At 38.9% G+C, this 18,962-nt stretch overlaps 1 protein-coding gene across 1 annotated transcript in view; it reads right to left on the bottom strand.

The window, feature by feature from the left end:
- CDH13 (cadherin 13) overlaps positions 1–18,962 on the bottom strand; it is a 1,400,946-nt gene that overhangs the window by 1,180,173 nt on the left and 201,811 nt on the right. The gene's annotated exons all lie outside the window — the stretch shown is intronic.

Below are 18,962 nucleotides of genomic sequence, written 5' to 3' on the forward strand. Positions count from 1 at the left end.
CTCAACCCAAAACAACACAATTGGATTTAGCGCTGGCAGGAAAACCAGTTGTGTTGACTTATCAAGAAATATGGCCAGTCTCCAGAAGAATCTAGAGGTAATTTTGGCTGTACAAGGTATTCTCCTTAAGTGCTGACTTTGAAAGTTCCAAATAAAATATGATGGGCGTGTAGAATGGGCAGCACAGAAAATGTCACAAGCAGCATAATTAGCTAATAGTAACAACAGCTAACACTTTACAGCACTGTTCTAAACATTTTTACATCTATTAATTCATTTAATTCTCAAAAACAATCCTAAGAAGTAAGAAGGCAGATTTTTTACAATCCCCAGTTTACAGATGAAAATAAGACCTGCCCAAGTTCACATAGCTAACAAGTGACAGGAACCAGAATACGAAGATATAAATGTGTGTTTTGTCCTCCCTACTGCAGGTTAGTTTTCTCTTGCAAGCTCAGAAAGGTAGCCCTTTCTTTGTATAATGTTACCTTGGGTGTGCTTTTGTAGGCCAGAGCCAAAAAAAAAAAAAAAAAAGGCAGGCCTACCAGGCAGAGAAGATAATGTCCTTCCTAGCTAATTTTTTCAAAAGCCTTGCCTCTCTGAGAAATGTCATGGTGCGTTATACTACACAGACAGAAGAAGAGAAAGTTGCTTGGACTTTTTCAGGCAACTTGATTTGAAGAGAGGTAAATATTTATTCAACAAGACAACAAGGAAAAGTCCTTTGCAGTTCCCACACGGGCTGGTCCATGCCTAGTGACTATCAGTGGCTGGGGTGGTGATTGAACAGTCACAGCTTTAGTCCCAAGAACTTCAGTGCCATGTCCAACCTTGGCACAGAAGCCTCAGGATCTGCCCTTCAAGTGAACATCAAGGCTGGAAAAATGAGCCTGTAAGTGGTAACTCATGTAGGTCAAGGCAGGTGACCCTTCCCCAGAAATGCTGCCCTGCAAGGACTTTCTGAGCCTTTGTTTGACTATATGGGATAGGGTTAGATATAGAAGAATCTCAGGTTAGGACAAAGACTGAAATTTTGCTACTGCAGATTAAACTTGATTTTGAGAACTACAAGAATGTTACATGCCTTGTCCCATGATGTTGTGGAATAAAATGCATCCCTGCTACATAGATAAGGAGCAAATTCCTGAGAGAAGGGACTAGAGTTCACCTTGGTAAGAAAGCAGTGGAGTGAAGGTCTTGGGGAGGTGCAGGAGGTGATGAAACAAATTAGGCCTCCACACAGATAACATTCCTGAACACAGCAAGATAAGGGAACAAAGGCATATCCTTGGCTGACTAGAGATAGGGAAACAAAGAAGAGACTGCTGTGGGTGGCCTCCAGAGAGAGTGATGGACAGAGAGGGAAGAGGGATGCTGCATGATGGGAGGGAAGGGGGGAGAAACTTGGAGGAAAAGTGCTTAAACTTGTATAATAAGTGTGCTGCTCTAAATCGGCCTGCTTGGTGTGGCTTTCCCTCCAACTGGTGGACTGAGAGAAGAGACAGGACTAAATGCAAACAGAGTTCAATTTCATGAGTCTGTTCAACACTAAGGTGGTCTTATCTCTCTGTGCACTACTATAGGTGACAAGAGTGTCTATGAGATACACTTGGTGTCATAATATGTATGATGCATCCTGGGACAGGAGGACAACAGAGAGAATGGTAGAGAGGGTGAGTGAGGCAGAGCTGACTGGCCAGGTAGTCAATGGGTTCAAGGCAACCAGCATCCCAAAGACAGACCCAAAACCCAATGAGCACAGCACATCTTGCTGTGGTTTGATCAGGATTCAGCAGGGAATGCCAATTTTGAGGTCAGAGAAGAGGAGCATGGAGACTCTAGGCTGAGTCCCAGTCAATCCTCAGGCCAACTGGCAGGAGAAATAGGATGTAAGAGGTGAGGGGAGAACAGAACTCAGAATTTCCATGAAATCAATAAAGAAGGAAACAAAAAAGGAGCTGGACTCAGAGGCCTCCCAGTGCCCAGAGCTGATGCAGGGTCTACTGGAAACTGGTCAGTAATATCACTTAATTCTAAGCCTCCGAAGGTATATATTGACAGTAGTGATGGTGACAAGGGCCAACAGGCCTGGGCTCAGGAGCAGTGCTCCTGAGTTCAAATCCCTGCTCAACCATTTACAACTTGCCTGTGAAATCTTAGTTAACTTCTACCTACCCCATGTATCTCATGTGTGAATGAAGCTAACTAATATCACCTACTCAAAGAGTTACTGTTTAACATAATTGAACAATTTAGGTTAGGCACTTAATACATACAGAGTAACCATACATCCCAGTTTGTCTGAGATAGCCCAGTTTATGTTTCCCACCAGATATAATTGTTAGTAAAGCTTCCTTTTACTGAATAGCGTCCTGGTTTGATTTCTGCTTCTGACCAAGATGGAATAATATGGAGTTAACCTCCTGCCTGAAGAAACTTTAAAAACTGAACAATACACTTGTGGTGAGTGTAGTATAACATATCGACTTCTCAAATCACTATGTTGTACACATGAAATTAATGTAACACTGTACGTCAACTATACTTCAATTTTAAAAGATGAACAATATATGTAACAATGATTCTCAAGCTATTAGACATCAGAGAACAAAACAATGAGCCCTGAGAGAGGAGTCCACTGATTTCCCTAGCTTACTGCCTGGACAAAGTTTCCAGGTCACAGAGGAGGGAAGGGAGATGGAGCTGAGAGTTCAAGAAGGTCAACACAGCTAAAGTTCTCAGAACCAAGAGTCAGAGAAAAGGATGCACAGAGAACTCAGGAGGCCTACAGAGGGTCCACCTCAAGTACTGATAAACAAATGTGTGAGAAAACTTCCCTAAGTGCAGGGGAAAAAACACCCTCCAAATTAGAACAATATCCTCTATTAATGGCTTTCCCCAACAGCCAGAATGAAAATCTCATAATTCATAGGGCATTGTTTAGATTGCTAAGAAGGATCTGACTTCAGTTGCAGAGAAAAATTAACCCTAGATTAAATGCTTCTCTGGTCCCACCTAACAAAGTTTAAAAGCAAGATCTACATGAATTAAGCTGTTTCCTAGTAATTTACTATATTCCAAAAAAACTCTCAAGAACGTTTATAGGAATACAAAATACTGTCAATCTAGACTTCTTTACCCAGCAAAAATATCTTTCAAAAAACAAAAGCTACTTAGGTTGCTTCCATATCTTGGCTACTGTAAATGATGCTGCAGTAAACATAGGAGTGCATATGTTGTTTCAAATTAGTGCTTTCATTTCTTTTGGGAAAATAGCCAGTAGTGGAATTATTGTATCATATGGTATTTCTCTTTTGAAATTTCTGAGGAACCCTTATACTGTTTCCACAATGGCTGTGGCAATTTACATTCCCACCAACAGTATACAACTCTTCTTTTTTCTCCATATCTTCACTAACACTTGTTATTTCTCGTCTTTTTTATTTTAGCCATTCTGAAAGGTGTAAGGTGACATCTCATTGTGGTTTTGATTTGCATTTCCTTGATGATTAGTGATGTTAAGCATCTTTTCATGTGTCTGCTAGCCATATGTATGTCTTCTTTGGAAAAATGTCTATTCAGGTCCTCTTCCCATTTTTTAATTGGATTGTCTGGTTTTTAGGTGTTGAATTGTATATGTTCTTTATATATTTTATATAGTAACCCCTTATCAGATATATCATTTGCAAATATCTTCTTCCATTCACTAGGTTGTCTTTTGGCTTTGTTGATGGTTTCCTTCACTATGCAAAAGCTCTTATTTTGATGTATTCCCAATAGTTTATTTTTGTTTTGTTTCCCTTGCCTTAGGAGACATATCTAGAAAATTGTTGCTATGGCCAATGTCAGAGAAATTACTGCCTATGTTCTCTTCTAGGATTTTTATGGAAGCAATCTAAGTGTCCATCGATAAAGAAATGGTAAGGAAGAGGGACGCCTGGGTGGCTCAGTCGGTTAAGCGTCTGCCTTCGGCTCAGGTCGTGATCCCAGGGTCCTGGGATCGAGTCCCGCATCGGGCTCCCTGCTCCGCGGGGAGCCTGCTTCTCCCTCTGCCTCTGTCTCTCTCTCTCTCTCTGTCTCTCATGAATAAATAAATAAAATCTTAAAAAAAAAAAAAAAAAAAGAAAAGAAATGGTAAGGAAGATGTGGTATATACATATTATAGAATATTGTGCAGCCATAAAAAAAGAATGGGATTATGCCACTTGAAACAACATAGATAGGTCTAGAAGGTATTATGCTAAGTGAAATGAGTCAGAGTAGGAAAGACAAATACCATATGATTTCACTTATAGGAGGAATCTAAAAAAATTAATAAGCAAATTAAAAGCAGAATCAGATCTGTAAAGACAGAGAATAAACTAAGGGTTCCCAGAGAGAAGGGGAGTAGGAGGATGGACAAAATGGGTGAGGAGGAGTAGGAAATACAGGCTTCCAGTTATGGAATGAATAAGTCACATAAATAAAAGGCACAACATAAGGAATATAGTCAATGATATTGTAATAGCACTGTATGGTGACAGATGGTAGCTACACTTGTGGTGAGCACAGCATAATGTATAAACCTGTTGAATCACACTATGTTGTACACCTGAAACTAATGTAACATTGTGTCAACTACAATCAAAAAAAAATTAAGCTGAATACTTTTTCAGACACACACAATCTGAAAGAATTTATAACCAGCAGACTTATAATTCAAGAAATATTAAAGAAAGTCCTTTAAGCAGAAGAAAAATTATTCCAGATATAAACTTGGATTCAGAAATTTTACCTGCCTTAGTAAATACAATAATGTCTTCTTTTCTTTTTTTTTAAGATTTTATCCATTTATTTGAGAGGGAGAGAGAGAATGTGAGAGAGCACAAGCAAGGAGAAGGGAAAGAGGGGGAGGGAGAAGTAGACTCCCCACTGAGCAGAGAGCCCAACACAGGGCTTGGTTCCAGGACCCTGGGATCATGACCTGAGCTGAAAGCAGACACTTAACTGACTGAGCCACCCAGGTGCCCCTCTTCTTTTTTTTTTTTTTTTTTTAACACTTATTTATTTATTTTAGAGAGAGAGCATGCAGGGGGTAGGGGCAGAGGGAGAGGAAAGAGAGAATCTCAGGCAGACTCCAGGCTGAGCTTGGAGCCTGACACAGGGCTCAGTCTCACAACCCTGAGATCATGACCTGAGCCAAAATCAAGAGTCATTCGCTCAACTGTCTGAGCCACCCAGGTGCCCCAATAATTATTTTTTCTTATCACTTAATTTTATCACTTAAATCATTATAGAAAATATCAACTGTGGGGTGCCTGGGTGGCTCAGTCAGTTAAGGCTCTTGATTTCGGCTCAGGTCATGATCTCAGGGTCCTGGGATTGAGCCCCACATTAGGCTCCACACTCAGCAGGGAGTCTGCTTGAGATTCTCCCTCCCTCTCCCTCTGCCACTCCCTAGCTCATGCTCTCCTCTCTCTCTCCCTCTCTTTCTAAAATAAATAAATAAATCTTTAAAAAAAGAAAAAGAAAAAGAAAATATCAACTGCTTAAAGCAGACACACACATACACACATATATATATAACCATATATATCTAACTTATAAAATGATAAAATTATAAACCCTACAGCAACCACTAAAATAATACAATGAAGAGTTATAGATAACAGACCAACAAAGGATAAAAATGGAATCAGAAAAGTTACTCAATCCAAAAACAAAGTAGAAAAAAATAGTAAGAGGAATTTAAAAGATGATAAAAACTGAATAAAAGGATATAGTCCAAACATATGTATGAAAGCCCAAGAACAATACTCAAATTAAATGTAAATAGCTTAAATCCACCAATCAAAAAGCAAACTGTCAAACTGGATTAAAAAAAAGTAATACCCAATTACATGCTACCTATAAAAAACTCATATTAAATATAAAAATTAAAAGTACATACCATGCAAATACTAATCAAAATTAAAATGAAGAGGCTATATTAATAACAAAGTTAGATTTCAGAGAAAAAAACTTTACCATAAGTTAAAGATAGCCACTTCATAATGATAGAGGTCAATTCATCAGTAATAAATACCAATTCTAAATATTTATACACCTTAACAAAGTAAATCTCAAAGTAATGGAACTGCAATGAGAAATAGAAAAGGTGTCATTTTGGGGACACCTGTGTGGCTCAGTGGGTTAAGCATCTGCCTTCAGCTCAGGTCATGATCCCAGGGTCCTGGGATCGAGCCCCACATCGGGCTCCCTGCTCAGTGGGGAGTCTGCTTCGCCCTCTGACTCTCCCCCATCTTGTGCTCTCTCACTCTCTCTCTCTAAAATAAATAAATAAAATATTTTTTAAAAAAAGGTGTCGGGCGCCTGGGTGACTCAGATGGTTTAAGCGTCTGCCTTCGGCTCAGGTCCTGATCCCAGGGTCCTGGGATCGAGTCCCGCATCGGGCTCCCTGCTCCTTGGGAGCCTGCTTCTCCCCCTGCTTCTCTCTCTCTCTGTCTCTCATGAACAAATAAATAAAATCTTTAAAAATAAATAAATAAATAAATAAATAAATAAATAAATAAAAACCAAAAAGGTAGTATATTTAAAAAAAAAAGGTGTCATTTTTGTCAAAGATTTCAATACTCCTCTCTCAATAATGGATAAACCATGTAGTTAAAAAATCAGAAAGCCATGAGAGACTATGGACTCCAGGAGACTAACTGAGGGTTTCAGAGGGGAGGGGGTTGGGGGGATGGGTTAGCCCGGTGATGGGTATTAAGCAGGGCACATATTGCAATGAGCATTGGGTGTTATATGCAAGTAATGAATCACGGAACACTACATCAAAAACTAATGAAGTACTGTATGGTGACTAACATATTAAAAAAAAAAAAAAAGAATGAACTTCTAAGAAATTTTTTTAAAAAGTCAGTAAAAAGAAAGAAAATTTGAACAACATTATCAACCAACTTAACCTAAGTGACATTACTATAAAATTTATCAACAATAAACATTCTTTTCACGTGTACGTGAAATATATACCAAATTAGGTCCTATCATAGGCCATAAAATAAGTCTCAACAAATTTATAAGGATTTAAGTCATACCAAGTATGTTCTCTGACCACAGTGGGATAAATTACAAATCAATAACAGAAAAATATCTCAAAAGTCTTCTAAATATTTGGAAACTAAATAACACACTTCTAAATAACTCATGAGTCAAAAGAGTATTTTTGATTCAATGAAACACAATTTCTCCAAAATTTGCCAAATCCAACTAGAGCAGTACTTATAGGGGAAATTTATAGTACTACAATGCTTATATGAGAAAAATAGAAAGGTCTCAAATCAGTGACCTCAACTTCCACCACAAGAAACTGGAAAAAGAAGAGCAAATAAAACCCAAAGTAAGCAACAGGAAGGAAATAAACATCAACATGGGAATCAGTGAATTAGAAAACAGAAAACACACAGTAAAACAATAAAAATAAAACTTGGTTCCTTTAGAAGCTCAATAACATTGAAAACATCTAGCCATCAGGAAAAAAAGAAAGATATAAATTTCCAATATTAGAAATAAAACAGATAACGTCACTAAAGATTCTGCATATAGTCAAAAGATAATAAGGAAATACTGTGAACAATTTTATGCCAATAAATTTGACAATTTAGATGACATGCACTAATGACTCAAAAGGCACAAACTTTTCAAGCTTACTCAAGAAGAGTTAGATTACCTGAATAGCAATACAACAAACAAATTAGTTGTTTAAAACTCCCACAAAGAGAACTCCAGGCTTAGGTAGCCTCAAGGTCATTGCTTCCAAACAATTAAGAGTATAATAATACCAATTCTAGGAAAACTTTTCCAGAGAATTGAAGAGAAGGGAATACTTCTGAATTCATTCTATGAGGCCCTTTACTTTGCTTTTAAAAAGAAAAAGAAGTATTACCAAAAAAGAAAAAGAAAACCAAAGACCAATATTTCTCATGAATATAGATGAAAAAAAATATTAACAAAATGTGAGCACATTGAAGCCAACAATGTATAAAAGATTAATACAACATGGGGTGCCCAGGTGGCTCAGTCATTAAGCGTCTGCGTTCCGCTCAGGTGATGGTCCCAGGGTCCTGGGATCGAGCCCCACATTGGGCTCCCTGCTCGGCAGGAAGCCTGCTTCTCTCTCTCCCACTCCCCCTGCTTGTGTTCCCTCTCTCACTGTATCTCTCTCTGTCAAATAATAAAATCTTTAAAAAAAAAAAAAAAAAAGAATACATCATAACCAAGTGAGGATTATCCAAAGAACAAAAGTTTGATTTAACATTTGAAAATCAAAGTAATTAATGATAGAAAATTTTAAAAGAAAACCATGTAATCATTTCAATTGATGCCAAAAAAGAGTTCAACAAAATCCACCATTTATTTCTGATTTTCTAAAAATCTCAGCAAACTGATAGAACTCCTCAACCAGATAATCATATCTACAAAAATAATATTGCTAACATAATTATTAATGGTGAAAGGCTAAATACTTTACCCCTAAAATCAGGAATAAGCAAGAATGTGCAGTCTCACCATTTCTATTAAACATTGTGCAGGAGTTCCAGTGAGTGGAAAAAGTCTAAATAAATAAATAAATTCAGATTGAAGTAATGCTATCTTTATTCACCATTGACATGATCATCTGTGTAAAAAGAAAAGTTCCCATATGACCTACAAAAAAGTCTCCGAAACTAATGTAAGAGTTCAGGAATGATCCACGATATGAGATCAATATATTTAAAAATTATATTTCTGTGTACTAGCAACAAATAATAAGAACTTAAAATTAAACACCAATACCATTTACAAAACCATCAAAAATTATGAACTACAGGGGGCGGAGCAAGATGGCGGAGGAGTAGGAGACCTGGATTTCGTCTGGTCTCAGGAATTCAGCTGGATAGGGATCAAACCATTCTGAACACCTACGAACTCAACAGGAGATCGAAGAAAAGAATAGCAACAACTCTGAACAGAAAAGCAACCACTTTCTGGAAGGTAGGACGTGCGGAGAAGTGAATCCGAGGCGTTATTCGGGGGGATAGACGGCGGGGGAGGGGCCTCCATCGGCGGCTTCTGGCAAGTGATAGAGCCGCGGAGCACAAAATCAGAACTTTTAGAAGTCCGCTCCTCTGAGGGACGTCGCTCCAGTAGCTAAGCGGGGGGTGGAACCCTTGCGGGACAGTGTGGTCTCAGGACCCTCGGGGTCACAGAAAGACCAGGGGTGCCTGAGTGCGGCAGAGCTCCCAGGTATCGGAGCAGGGAAGCCAGCTGCAGAGACGGAGCCCAGGCGCGGGCTCTCAGCTCGGGGTTGTCATAAACCGTGATCCGCGGCACAGTCGGGCCCCTGCTCCTCCAGCAGGGACCCAACAAGCGGCAGATCCAGGGAGACTCACCTTCCTCCCCCGGGAGGAGCGGCATGGAGCGCACTGCAGGGATCTGCTGGGTTTGGAGACTCCACACGGGGTCGGGTGCTGGAGATAGAAACACTCGGTCACAGGCCGGGTGAGCACGGAGTGCAGCCGGAGACCGGGGAGTTGGGAGTGACTGACGGCTTTTCCTGGGGGCTCACTGAGGAGCGGGCCCCGAGTTCTCAGCTCCTCCGGGGCGGAGATTGGGAGGCCGCCATTTTCACTCTCCGCCTCCAAAGCTGTACGGAAAGCTTGCAGGGAACAAAAGCTCCCGAGAGCAAACCCGAGCAGATTACTTAGCCCGGACCAGGCAAGGGCGGGGCAATTCCGCCTCCGGCAAAGACATTTGGGAACCACGGCAACAGGCCCCTCCCCCAGAAGATCAGTGAGAACAGCCAGCCAAGACCAACTTTACCGATCAGTGAGAACGGCAGAACTCCAGCACTAGGGGAATAATGCACATAGAATCCATGGCTTTTTTACCATGATTCTTTAGTCTTTCAAAGTTAATTTTTTTTAACTGTCTTTTTTTTTTTTGAATTTTTCTATTTCCCTTTTTCAACCAACATCTTATCAATCCCTTTTTTAAAAAACATTTTTATTTTTCATTTTTAGAGTCATATTCTATCCCTTCATAGTAGTTACCCTTATTTTTGGCATATATATATAAGTTGTTTTCTCTTTAAAATTTTGAGATAGTTTCTTCTAAAAGATCAAAATATACCCTAAATCTCTAGTGTATGGTTTTGTTCTACTCTCCTGTCTGATCACATTCTCTCCCTTTTTTTTTTCTTTTTTTTTTAAATCCTCTTCTTTTTTCAAACAACTTCTTATCAATTCCTTTTATAAAATTTTTAATAATTTCCATGTTTACAGTCATATTCCAACCCTTCATCATATCAACCCTTATTTTTGTACATATATAAGTTTTTCTTTCTTTAAAATTTTGGGAGGCACTTTCTTCTAACAGACCAAAATACACCCAAAATCTAGTGTGTGGCACTTATCTATGTACCAGCCCGATCATATTTGATCATATTCTGGTTTTTTGTTTTGTTTTGTTTTATTCTGTTTTTGTTTGTTTTTATCTTTTTCTTTTTCTTTTTTCTTTCTTTCCCTTTTTTTCCCCCTGGCTTCAGGTCCTTTCTGATTTGTTTAGTGTGTATTTTCTGGGGACGTTGTTACCCTGTTACCATTTTGTTCTCTCATTCATCTACTCTCCTCTGGACAAAATGACAAGACGGAAAAAATCACCTCAACAAAAAGAACAAGAGGCAGTACCAACTGCCAGGGACCTACTCAATATGGACATTAGTATAATGTCGGATCTAGAGTTCAGAATCATCACTTTAAAGATACTAGCTGGGCTTGAAAAAAGCATGGAAATTATTAGAGAAACCCTTTCTGGAGAAATGAAAGAGGGCGCCTGGGTGGCTCAGTTGGTTAAGTGACTGCCTTCGGCTCAGGTCATAATCCTGGAGTCCCTTGATCGAGTCCCGCATCGGGCTCCCTGCTCGGCAGGGAGTCTGCTTCTCGCTCTGACCCTCTGGACCCTCCCCCCTCTCATGTGCTCTCTCTCTCAGTCTCTCTCTCTCAAATAAATAAATAAAATCTTTAAAAAAAAAGAGAGAGAAATAAAAGAACTAAAATCTAACCAAGTCGAAATCAAAAAGGCTATTAATGAAGTGCAATCAAAAATGGGGGCGCTAACTGCTAGGATAAATGAGGCAGAAGAGAGAATCAGTGAGATAGAAGACCAGATGATGGAAAATAAAGAAGCTGAGAAAAAGAGAGATAAACAACTACTGGATCACGAGGGCAGAATTCAAGAGATAAGCGATACCATAACATGAAAAAACATTAGAATAATTGGCATCCCAGAAGAAGAAGAAAGAGAGAGAGGGGCGGAATATATACTGGAGCAAATTATAGCAGAGAACTTCCCTAATTTGGGGAAGGAAACAGGCATCAAAATCCTGGAAGCACAGAGAACCCCCCTCAAAATCAATAAAAATAGGTCAACACCCCAACATCTAATAGTAAAACTTATGAGTCTCATAGACAAAGAGAAAATCCTGAAAGTAGCTCGGGAGAAGAGATATGTAACCTACAATGGTAGAAACATTAGATTGGCAACAGACCTATCCACAGAGACCTGGCAGGCCAGAAAGGACTGGCAGGACATATTCAGAGCACTAAACGAGAAAAATATGCAGCCAAGAATACTATATCCAGCTAGGCTGTCATTGAAAATAGAAGGAGAGAGAAAAAGCTTCCAGGACAAACAAAAATTAAGGAATTTGCAAACACAAAACCAGCCCTACAAGAAATATTGAAAGGGGTCCTCTAAGCAAAGAGAGAGCCTAAAAGCAACATAGACCAGAAAGGAACACAGACAATGTACAGTAACAGTCACCTTACAGGCAATACAATGGCACTAAATTCCTATCTTTCAATAGTTACCCTGAATGTAAATGGGCTAAATGCCCCAATCAAAAGACACAGGCTATCAGATTGGATTAAAAAACAAGACCCATCGATATGCTGTCTGCAAGAGACTCATTTTAGACCCAAAGACACCCCCAGATTGAAAGTGAGGGGGTGGAAAACCATTTCCCATGCTAATGGACACCAAAAGAAAGCTGGGGTGGCACTCCTTTTATCAGACAAATTAGATTTTTAACCAAAGACTGTAATAAGAGATGAGGAAGGACACTATATCCTACTTAAAGGGTCTATCCAACAAGAAGATCTAACAATTATAAATATCTATGCCCCTAACATGGGAGCAGCCAATTGTATAAGCCAATTAATAACAAAGGCAAAGAAACACATCGACAACAATACAATAATAGTGGGGGACTTTAACAGCCCCCTCCCTGAAATGGACAGATCGTCTAAGCAAAAGATCAACAAGGAAATAAAGACTTTAAATGACACACTGGACCAAATGGACTTCACAGACATATTCAGAACATTCCATCCCAAAGCAACGGAATACACATTCTTCTCTAGTGCCCATGGAACATTCTCCAGAATCGATCACATCCTAGGTCATAAATCAAGTCTCAACTGGTACCAAAAGATTGGGATCATCCCCTGCCTATTTTCAGACCACAATGCTTTGAAACTAGAACTCAATCATAAGAGGAAAGTCGGAAAGAACTCCAATACATGGAGGCTAAAGAGCATCCTACTAAAGAATGAATGGGTCAACCAGGAAATTAAAGAAGAATTAAAAAAATTCATGGAAACCAATGAAAATGAAAACACAACTGTTCAAAATCTTTGGGATACAGCAAAGGCAGTCCTAAGAGGAAAGTATATAGCAATACAAGCCTTTCTCAAGAAACAAGAAAGGTCTCAAGTACACAACCTAACCCTACACCTAAAGGAGCTGGAGAAAGAACAGCAAATAGAGCCTAAACCCAGCAGGAGAAGAGAAATAATAAAGATCAGAGCAGAAATCAATGAAATAGAAACCAAAAGAACAGTAGAACAGATCAACGAAACTGGGAGCTGGTTCTTTGAAAGAATTAACAAGATTGATAAACCCCTGGCCAGACTTATCAAAAAGAAAAGAGGAATGGCCCAAATCAACAAAATCATGAATGAAAGAGGAGAGATCAAAACCAACACCAAAGAAATACAATTATAAGAACATATTATGAGCAACTCTATGCCAGCAAATTAGATAACCTGGAAGAAATGGATGCATTGCTAGAGATGTATCAACTACCAAAACTGAACCAGGAAGAAATAGAAAACCTGAACAGACCTATAACCACGAAGAAAATTGAAGCAGTCATCAAAAATCTCCCAACAAACAAAAGCCCAGGGCCAGATGGCTTCCCAGGGGAATTCTACCGAACATTTCAAGAAGAATTAATACCTATTCTTCTGAAACTGTTCCAAAAAATAGAAATGGAAGGAAAACTTCCAAACTCCTTTTATGAGGCCACCATTACCTTGATCCCAAAACCAGACAAAGACCCCATCAAAAAGGAGAATTACAGACCAATATCCTTGATGAACATGGATGCAAAAATTCTCACCAAAATACTAGCCAATAGGATCCAACAGTACATTAAAAGGATTATTCACCACGACCAAGTGGAATTTATCCCTGGGCTGCAAGGTTAGTTCAACATCCGCAAATCAATCAACATGATACAATACATTAAAAGAAAGAACAAGAATCATATGATCCTCTCAATAGATGCAGAAAAAGCATTTGACAAAGTACAGCATCCTTTCTTGATCAAAACTCTTCAGAGTATAGGGATAGAGGGTACATACCTCAATATCATAAAAGCCATCTATGAAAAACCTACAGCGAATATCATTCTCAATGGGGAAAAACTGAGAGCTTTCCCCCTAAGGTCAGGAATGCGGCAGGGATGTCCACTATCACCACTACTATTCAACATAGTATTAGAAGTCCTAGCCACAGCAATCAGACAACAAAAAGAAATAAAAGGCATCCAAATTGGCAAAGAAGAAGTCAAACTCTCACTCTTTGCAGATGATATGATACTTTATGTAGAAAACCCAAAAGACTCCACCCCAAAACTGCTAGAACTCATACAGGAATTCAGTAAAGTGGCAGGATATAAAATCAATACACAGAAATCAGTGGCATTTCTATACACCAACAACAAACCAGAAGAAAGAGAAATTAAGGAGTCGATCCCATTTACAATTGCACCCCAAACCATAAGATACCTAGGAATAAATCTAACCAAAGAGGCAAAGGATCTGTACTCAGAAAACTATAAAATACTCATGAAAGAAATTGAGGAAGACACAAAGAAATGGAAAAATGTTCCATGCTCATGGATTGGAATTACAAATACTGTGAAGATGTCAATGGTACCTAGAGCAATCTACATATTCAATGCAATCCCCATCAAAATACCATCCACTTTTTTCAAAGAAATGGAACAAATAATCCTAAAATTTGTATGGAACCAGAAAAGACCCCGAATAGCCAGAGGAATGTTGAAAAGGAAAAGCAAAGCTGGTGGCATCACAATTCTGGACTTCCAGCTCTATTACAAAGCTGTCATCCTCAAGACAGTATGGTACTGGCACAAAAACAGACACATAGATCAATGGAACTGAATAGAGAGCCCAAAAATGGACCCTCAACTCTATGGTCAACTAATCTTCGACAAAGCAGGAAAGAATGTCCTTTTTCCATTTTTCCATTGTATATATATATTCATGGAAATGGAATATATGGAAAAAAGACAGTCTCTTCAACAAATGGTGTTGGGAAAATTGGACAGCCACATGCAGAAGAATGAAACTGGACCATTTCCTTACACCACACACAAAAATAGACTCCAAATGCTTGAAAGACCTAAATGTGAGACAGGAGTCCATCAAAATCCTAAAGGAGAACACAGGCAGCAATCTCTTCGACCTCAGCCACAGCAACTTCTTCCTAGACACATCACCAAAGGCAAGGGAAGCAAGGGCTAAAATGAACTATTGGGACTTCATCAAGATTAAAAGCTTTTGCACAGCAAAAGAAACAGTCAACAAAACCAAAAGACAACCGACAGAATGGGAGAAGATATTTGCAAATGACATATCAGATAAAGGGCTAGTATCCAAAATCTATAAAGAACTTATCAAACTCAACACCCAAAGAACAAACAATAAAATCAAGAAATGGGCAGAAGACATGAACAGACATTTCTGCAAAGAAGACATCCAAATGGCCAACAGACACATGAAAAAGTGCTCAACATCACTTGGCATCAGGGAAATCCAAATCAAAACCTCAATGAGATACCCCCTCACACCAGTCAGAATGGCTAAAATTAACAAGTCAGGAAATGACAGATGTTGGCGAAGATGAGGAGAAAGGGGAACCCTCCTACACTGTTGGTGGGAATGTAAGCTGGTGCAACCACTCTGGAAAACAGTATGGAGGTTCCTCAAAAAGTTGAAAATAGAGCTACCATACGATCCAGCAATTGCACTACTGGGTATTTACCCCAAAGATACAAATGTAGGGATCCGAAGGGGTACATGCACCCCGATGTTTATAGCAGCAATGTCCACAATAGCCAAACTGTGGAAAGAGCCAAGATGTCCATTGACAGATGAATGGATAAAGAAGATGTGGTATGTATATATATATATATATATAGACACACACACACACACACACACACACACACACACACAGAGAATGGAATATTATTCAGCCATCAAAAAAACTGAAATCTTGCCATTTGCAATGACATGGATGGAACTAGAGGGTATTATGCTAAGCGAAATAAGCCAATCAGAGAGACAAGTATCATATGATCTCACTGATATGAGGAATTTGAGAAACAAGACAGAGGATCATAGGGGAAGGGAGGAAAAAATGAAACAAGATGAAACCACAGAGGTAGACAAACCATAAGAGACTCTTAGGAAACAAACTGAGGGTGGTTGGAGTGGTGGGGGGTGGGAGGGATGGGGGGGCTGGGTGATGGACATTGGGGAGGGTATGTGCTATGGTGAGCGCTGTGAATTGTGTAAGACTGATGAATCACAGAACTGTACGCCTGAAACAAATAATACATTATATGTTAAAAAAAAAAGAAGAAGAAAATAGGAAGGGAAAAATGAAGGGGGGGAAATCGGAGGGGAAGACAAACCATGAGAGACTATGGACTCTGAGAAGCAAACTGAGGGTTCTAGAGGGGAGGGGGGTGGGGGGATGGGTTAGCCTGGTGATGGGTATTAAAGAGGGCACGTACTGAATGGAGCACTGGGTGTTATATGCAAACAATGAATCATGGAACACTACATCAAAAACTAATGATGTAATGTATGGTGACATAATAAAAAAAAAGTATATGGATTAAGAAGGAAGAAATAAAACTGTCTTTGTTCTCAGATGACATGATCACTTTTACAGAAAATCCAAAATTTAAAAAAATCCAAGCTAATTCACAAAGAATCTTGGAACTAATTAGTGATTACAGTGAGGTTGTGGGGACAAGGTTAATATACAAATGTTAATTTCTTTCCTATATACCAACAATGAACAAGTAGAATCTAAAACTAAAAACAGTATCATTTACATTAGCACCCAAAAAATGAAATATGTAGGTATAAATTGACCAACACATGCATAAGGTCTATATGAGGAAATGACAAAACTATGATGAAAGAAATAAAATATGAACTAAATAAATGGAAAGATATCCTATGTTCATGGATAGGAAGCATCAAGATGTCAGTTCTTCCCAATTTGATCCACAGATTCAATGCAATCCCAATCAAAATCCTAGAAATTGAGATGTTGTCCAGATATTGACAAACTGATTTGGAAGTTTATGGAGAGGCAAAAGACTCAGAATAGTCAACACAATATTGAGGAAGAAGAACAAAGTTGCAGGACTGACACTATCAGACTTCAAGACTTACTATAAAGCTAGAGTCATCAAGACAGTATGGTATTGGAGAAAGGAGCAAAGGAGCAGAAGCAATACAATGGAGCAAAAATAGTCTCTTCAACAGATCATGCTGGAACACCTGGGCATCCACATGTGGAAGAATGAATCTAGACACAGACCTTATACCCTTCACAAACATTAACCTAAAATTGATCACAGACCAAAATGTAAATCGGAAAAAATAGACTCCTAGAGGATAACATAGGAGAAAATCTAGAGGACCTTAGGTAGAGTGTTGACTTTTTATATATGACACCAAATGCTCAATCCATGAAATAAATAATCAGTAAGCTGGACTTCACTAAAATTAAAAACTTCTGCTCTGTAAGGCAGTGTCAAGAGAATGAGAAGACAAAATACAGACTGGGGGAAAATATTTGAAAAACACACATCTAGTAAATGACTCCTCCAAAATAAACAAAGAGCTCTTAAAACTCCATGGTAAAAAACAAATAACCCAATTAAAAAATGGGCCAAGGACCTTAACAGACATCACTCCAAAGAAAATATATAGATGCCAATAAGCATATGAAAAGATACTCCACATTATATGTCATCAGGGAAATGTAAATTAAAACAACAATCAGATATCACTATATACCTGTTAGAATGGCCCAAGTCCAGAGCACTGACATCAAGTGATGGCAAGAATATGGAGCAACAGGAATTCTCATTCATTGCTGGTGAGAATGCAAGATGGTACAGCCACTTCTGAATTCAGTTTGGTGGTTTCTTACAAAACTAAACATACTCTTACCATGCAATCCAGCAATTGTTGCTCCTTGATATTTACCCAAAGGAGTTGAAAACTTATGTCCAAACAAAAACCTGCACATGGATGTTTGTAGCAGCTTTCTTCATTATTCCCCAAATTTGGAAGCAAGCAAAATGTCCTTCAGTAGGTGAATGGATAAACTGGTACACCCAGACAATGGAATATTATTCATCACTAAAAAGAAATGCATTATTGAGCCATAAAAAGACATAGAGGAACCTTAAATACATATTACTAAGTGAAAGAAGCCAATCTACATGAGGCTACATACTTATGATTCCACCTATATTACATTCTGGAAAATACAAAACCATGGAGACAGTAACAAGATCAGTGGTTGCCAGAGATCAGGGTAGAGGGAGGGATGATTAGGGCAGTAAAACTACTCTGTATGATATCATTATGTTAGATACATGTCATTATACATTTCCAGACCCATAGATGTACAACACCAAGAGTGAACTGTAATGTAAACCATAGACTTTGGGTGATTATGATAGGTCAATGTAGGCTCATCAATTATAACCTGTCTAAGCTGGTGGGGGATATTGATGATGGGAGATGCTGTGCATGTTTGGGGGCAGGGAGTATATCTCTGTACTTTCCCTTCTATTTTGCTGTGAATCTAAAACTCTGAAATAACTAAAGTATTGATTAAAAAGAAGAAGAAGAAGAAAGAAATTTTAGTATTAGTACAATCTTACCTTCCATAGTCATAAAGGCCCAAGAATGGAGCTAGGTCTGATCTGAAGACAGGCCCAGAGAGTAGATCTAGGAACAGGGAGTTGGGGAATACAGACTAAAAGCTTGAATTTTGGGGGGTAGACAGAACTAGGTTAAAATCCTAACCCTGCCATTTACTGGCCATGTGACCTTGAGCAAGGGCCTAGCCTTCTTTGAGTTCTCAGATTTCTCCTTTATAAAGAGTGATAGAAAGCAGCAGATGCAAGGAAGTGGTAGTATAAAGAGTAGTAGCCTTCTAGGGTGGCTGGGGCCGGGGCGGGGGGATCAAATAAGATGATGCAGAAAAAGAGTGAAGAATCACATCCTGTATACAGTAAACACAAAACAGCTTTCTAAAAAGAAAAAAATACATCAAAGCTCTGAGCAAGAAGGGGATGCTGAGCATAGATGCTTAGTCACTGGGAGTGAAAGTGAACCCCTAAGGCAGAGTGTCCTGCAGGGTAACCCTTGAATACAAGGCTCTCTGCCAAGCCCTGAGAGTATTAATAGGCTTGGTTTCGTTTTCAGGATGAAATCATAACAGGAAAGAGTGTAAAGACCTTTTATTTTTTT

This window comes from Halichoerus grypus, chromosome 15 (assembly GCF_964656455.1).
Source record: "Halichoerus grypus chromosome 15, mHalGry1.hap1.1, whole genome shotgun sequence".
NCBI lineage: Eukaryota > Metazoa > Chordata > Mammalia > Carnivora > Phocidae > Halichoerus > Halichoerus grypus.